We start from the raw sequence: 6,128 nt of genomic DNA, 5'->3' as shown, positions 1-6,128 counted from the left end.
ATGATTTAGATCTAGAATAGATGGACGTAAAGACAGGTTTCCTTCATGGTAAATTGGAGTAAGATATCTTTATGGAGCAACCGGAGGGTTTGTGGAACAAGGTAAAGAACACTTGGTATGTAAGTTGAATAGGTCTTTTTATGGTTTATAGCAATCCCCTAGGCAATGGTATAAGATGTTTGATTCTTATATGTTGAGGATTGGGTATGTTAGAGGCAGTTATGACAGTTGTGTTTACTTTAGATTACTTAACAGTGGTGTATATGTGATCCTTATGCTATATGTGGATGACATGTTGATTGCCTCTGATAGTACTGATGAGTTGAATGTGTTGAAAGCCAAGTTACAGGATGAGTTTGAGATGAAGGATCTTGGTGGAGCTAAAAAGATCCTTGGCATGGAAATTAGGAGGGAGATACAACAGAAAAAGTTGTGGTCGTCACAGGGTAAGTATATTGAGAAGATGTTGGAAAGGTTTAATATGGATAAGGCTAAAGGGGTAAGTACACCTCTAGCTGCTCATTTTCAATTGTCTGCTAAATTGTGTCCTTCTGCTGATGAGGATAAGTTGGATATGGCTAGTGTGCCTTATGTCAGTGCAGTAGGGAATCCAATGTATGCTATGATATGTAGTAGACCAAACTTGTCATATGCAGTTAGTTTGGTAAGAAAATATATGACTAATCTAGGTAGAATGCATTGTAATGCGGTGAAATGGATTTTTAGATATTTGTGTGGTACTTCTGATTATGGTATCTTGTTTGAAAGTACTAATAATTGTAATATTCAGGGTTATGTGGACCTCGATTATACAGGCGATTTAAATATGAGAAGGTCTACTTTTGACTTTATTTTTACCATAGCTGGTGGTTCCATTAGTTAGAAGGCTATGTTGCAACCTACTACAACTTTGTCTACTACAGAGGCTGAATACATAGCTTTGGCAGAGGCAGGTAAGGAGGCTTTGTGGTCAACTAGACTGATTCAGGAACTTGGTGTTATGCAGGATAGGTTACATGCATTCTGTGATAGTCAGAGTGCGATCCACTTGGTAATGAATCAGGTCTGCCACTCACGCATGAAGCATATTAACGTGCGGTACCATGCAGTTAGAGGTTGGGTTGAAAGTGGTAAGTTCCAGTTATTGAAGATCCACATAGATGGAAATGCTGCAGATATGCTCACAAAACTTGTTACATTAGCTAAGTTCCAGCGTTGCCTAGACTTAGTTAATGTAGTCTCTTGTTGATTGTTGACAAAGCATCTCAGAGCGTGGGGATGGAATGTTGTGTTTGGCTATGATTAAAAGCCAAGAAGATTGTTAAAAAAATATATGTTTTTTATTATTTATTTATTGTGACTTTTATCACAACCGTTGGATTGTCTCCAAATCCAATGGTTGTGTGGCGTCATATATATGTTTGTAAGTCATGGGAATTCATTTTGTGTAAGAAGAGCTAGAGGGGGTTTTCTCTCTAGGAAGATTTTTTCTTCACCGGTTTGATAGGTGAAGGGGTGTACAGAGGATCTGGGATCGGAGAGAGTCTGATCAGATCTTGTACTGCCATCGTTTCATAGTGAATTTTTCTTCAGGTGCACGTTTCGTGGACGTAGACAATCTTACCAAACCACGTAAATCTCTCGTCTACATTTTTTTTTGTGAATGTTTTTTGTGCTATTTATTTTGTTGATCGAAAGATTAAAATCGTTGCACGTCAACACCATATACTGCGATCATCTACAATCAAAAAAGAAAAAAAAAATATATGCTTGGGAAACCCTTGATGACTCATGATGAATTTTTTCTTCTTAGTTACAATATAAATTGTGTATTTAGAGATTGAATTTAACTTTTGACGTTAGTATCCGTGATTAGAATTTTGCCATTGTAATAGGTTTTGAATTTGAATGACAATATTAGATTGTTTGAAATATCGAAACTCTAAAACTAGCATATTTGGTAAAATGTAAATAATATGCCTATTAATATTTTTTCTAAAGGGAGAATTTATCAAATTTGAAAATTATTGAAGTAATTTCATAAAAGAAATGATTAAATAAAAAAATTGTCTAATGAAAGTAATGAATATATATTTTCAAAAATTGTAAAATTCAATATAATTTATTAAATTACTTATGCACTCATGAGTTATAAATGTTTTAACTAAAATTTAATTTTCATAAATTAAATATTATTTTATGAAGGATGATTGAATTAGAAAAAAATGATGGAAAAAAAATATATTTTAACTAATAATGTACGGGTGCGCATTTGTGTGCGCGCGTCACACATATATATGAAGATTTATAAATTTATTTTTATATATATATTTTATCAATTTATCCCAAATAAAGTTTAATTTTAATTAATTATTTATTTTTATTTATGTTAGGATAAGCACTTTTCTAACTAAAGAACATTGAAACAGTTCTTCTCCATTACAATATTATCTCATAATAATTTTTTTATTACTTCTTCAAAATTTCATCTCTGACTTGTTCAATTTTAATTGCTATAAATCACTCTAACAATTTGTTACATTGATTTAATAGAGAGTTGAATCTTATTCTACTCATTACAATCGTATAGTGATATTTAAGTTTGACCTTTCAAACTAATTTTTTGATTTATATTTTTAAAAAATATTTGAAAAAATTTACATTTTCTATTACCGAGTTCCAAAAATAATCAACTATGATTTGCACTTGAAGAAGATATTCCATTAAATGTGGAAATCAAAATCCAAAAACCCAAAAAAAAGGTCATTATTTCCTCTCTCTTTTTTTTTTTTTCTTTTTTTTAATTTAGGGTTAGAGTTAATTGAAGTTTGTTCCCTTTCTAGTTGGAGTCCTAAGGCTATGCAATTGGTTGGGGTGAATTAACCGAATTCATCTAAAATTTTTGATTAACCATACTTATTAACCAAAATAAAATGTAAACCTAAAACCTTACCTAGCCAAATTTCATATTGATTAATTCGTTTTATCAAAATTAACCGAAATTATGGTACCTCTCCAATTTATATATATATATATATATATATATATATTATTTATATCTAGACATTTCTTCTATAATGTCTTATCCTATATTTGTTTCATAGATATAAGAATAAAATTAAATCTTAATATTGTCTATGAAGCAAAAATAAAAGTAGTATTTAGGAGCATGAATTCGATACCTTCAATTTAGATTAAAATGAATTTAAATAAATTTTAATATAATTTTACATTATATTTAATTTAAATCTAATATAAATTCAAATTTAAGATGTTATTGCAGAAATTCTTGTTCCTGAGCAGATAGACAGGAAGGGGGAAATACCATGCTGTGCCTGTGCTGGTGCGACTCTGTTTACTTCTAGTAGTCAGTGAACTCCGGCAGAAACCATCATCAACTCCCTATCTCTTCTTCAACACACTCTTTTTGGCTTCCTCTCATCAAGCTTCCCTGTTAATTCATCGTCGCCAAAGAAGATGGATACTATAACCGATGAACTTCACGTCTTCTTCTTCCCTCTCATGGCCAAGGGCCACATGATCCCAACCCTTGACATGGCCACCCTTTTCGCCTCCCGAGGCGTCAAGCCCACGATTGTCACAACCCCGCACAACGCCCTTCCTTTCCCCAAAATGCTCGAACTCTCCCAAATCGCCGGAACCCAAAACTTTATTCAAATCATCCGATTCCCCACCGCCGAGGGGGGGGGGGCTTGCCGGAAGGATTCGAGAGCCTCGATCTGGCCACACACCCCCCCCCCCCACCCCCGAAACCCAATTCAAGTTCGTCGCCGCCATTAACAAATTAGAAGGACTTTTGAGCAGCTCTTGATTGAGTACCACCCCCACGCCTTCGTCGTCGACACGTTCTTTCCATGGGCAACTGATCCTGCGTCTAAATGTGGAATTCCCAGACTAACATTTAGCCCTTCCGCAAGCGGGAAGAAACAAAAAGAAGTCCGAGGGGGAAATTCAGCCTCCAATGATGACCACGAATGTTTAAAATGGCTTGAATCTAAGAACCCAATTCAGTTGTCTATGTATTGTTTGGTGCTGTGGTGCGATTACTGGCTTCCCAGTTGCTTGAGATTGCTCTGGCTCTGGAAGCCTCTGGGCAGAAAGTCATCTGGGTTTTGAGGAAATATGAGGACGAAGAGGAAAACGAAGAATGGTTAGACCGTCGGCTTTGAGGAAATTTGAATGTTAGGCAGATCCCTATGGTTCTAGACAAAGGAGAGGATTCAGGGTTTTAGGGCTTGATTTGGCAGTGGCAGTGGTATTTAGGGTTTAGAGCTTAGGCATGCTCTGATAACACGTTAAAAGTGTTGCATAAATTGGAATATGAAATCACAATGGTAAGTCTTCACACTCTTAATAATATATACCAAGGTATAATAGTCTCAATCCTACCCCATTAAGGCATTATTCTTTTTTAGTCCATAGGCCTTACTATTTTATCTTCCGGCACAAAATTTTTAAGCTCCATTCGCAGAGAGAAGCCATGTAGAAGTTTTAATATTGATTGAAGATTCTCTTGTTTTAATTTTGATAAACCAGTTAGTAGCTTTCCTCTGTTTACTCCCACTCCCACCTACAAAAAGTGTCTATTCTTGCTTTCTTAGTTACCGTTGAATAGGTTCTACTTATGGTAACTACCACTTTTTTAAGAAATTGATCTTTAAACTTTTTTTTTTTTTTTTAAAAGACTTTATTATCATCTTTGTTTAAATGTGTATGCTTTACAACAGGCAACACTATGGAGGCATTGTCACTTTGGAAATCAAGGAAATTCCGGTTGTATTTCTCCCTTTTAATTTGAATTGTTATCGAGATCGATTGATATAATTTCAACCCTTGCTGAAATTTGAATTATGGGTTTTTGGATTTATACTTTCTTTGCAAATTTTCAAGTTGCATAATATTTTGAATGTTTGTTGCTTAGCTCAAGTATTTAGGTAGTTTCTTATTATTTACAAGAAATTGATGCTGCATTTGGGAGCATGAACTTCAGAACTTGAATTTGGATTTAGATAAATCTGGATAAATTTTAATATAATTTTATAGTACATTTTATCTAAATCTTACACAAATCTAAATCTAAGCCTTCTCCAAACATAGGTGAAGGAAATTATGAATGTTTATTGAGTATTATTTCTTATTTGGAGTTCTATTTTTTATGGTGCTTAGCTCGATTTTTCAAGGAAAGTTAGTTATTTCTTATTGTTTGCAAGGTTTACGACATGTGTAACAAATTCATAGAAATGCTACCAAGAAAACTTTTGAACATTTCTAAATTCATAGAAATGTTAACTAGATATAATCAGGGTAACCTTGCCATTGAAAAATTTATGAATGCTTAAACCTGCTAGATATGAGCTAAAAGCATGTAATGCAAAAATTGTAAGTATATTGGTATGGCTTGTGGGCAAGTGTAGACTGTTACCTTCTATTCTTTTTGTGTGGTGATTTGAGCTTCCATATTGGGATAGCTCATAGATGAACTCTCCATTGTGATGCAGAATACACCAAGATGACCATTTAAAAAAAAAAAAATCTGGGTGGCAGTGTCCTTCAGAAATCAAAAACAAGTCCTGATAACAAGTTTGACTGCAATGGAGAAAAAAAAAAAAATTTCACTTGGTGTTTCTTATTTATTTGTTTTTTGGTCAAAAAAGTAAACCGAATATCATAACACATTCTGCTGGGTTTTATTGTTATTACAACTGTTATATGGCCGTGGAGGGTTTTATGTCTCTAATGCCTAGATTGTGACTTCTAAAATGTTAATTACTTACATGGGAGGTCTGGTTGCTTGCTACAGGCATACATCAAATACAGTTTCATTGAACCAAGAATGTCAGGATTTATGGAGAAATGAGGGAAGCATGAAACCTATCTCAGGGCCTGTCTTACAATGCTAATTCATGTGAGGGAAGCATGAAACCTATCTCAGGGCCTGTCTTACAATGCTAATTCATGTTAGTTAGGACCATTGATGTGTGATAATGTTGTGTTGTTACCACCTGCTCTGCGAAACTATTGATACATTTTGATATGCTTCGAACCATCGTTTCCCCTTGTTTGTTTTCATTTGGGTTGGACCTTAAACTGCATTCAAGTTATGGCTA

General features: G+C 34.2%; 1 pseudogene; it reads left to right on the top strand.

The window, feature by feature from the left end:
* The first annotated feature begins 3,477 nt into the window (after nt 1-3,477).
* LOC131155869 (scopoletin glucosyltransferase-like) lies at nt 3,478-4,190 on the top strand (annotated as a pseudogene).
* The last annotated feature ends 1,938 nt before the right edge of the window (nt 4,191-6,128 follow it).

The sequence above is a fragment of the Malania oleifera genome, chromosome 5, assembly GCF_029873635.1.
Source record: "Malania oleifera isolate guangnan ecotype guangnan chromosome 5, ASM2987363v1, whole genome shotgun sequence".
NCBI lineage: Eukaryota > Viridiplantae > Streptophyta > Magnoliopsida > Santalales > Ximeniaceae > Malania > Malania oleifera.
This window is presented reverse-complemented; position numbering and strand designations above follow the sequence as displayed.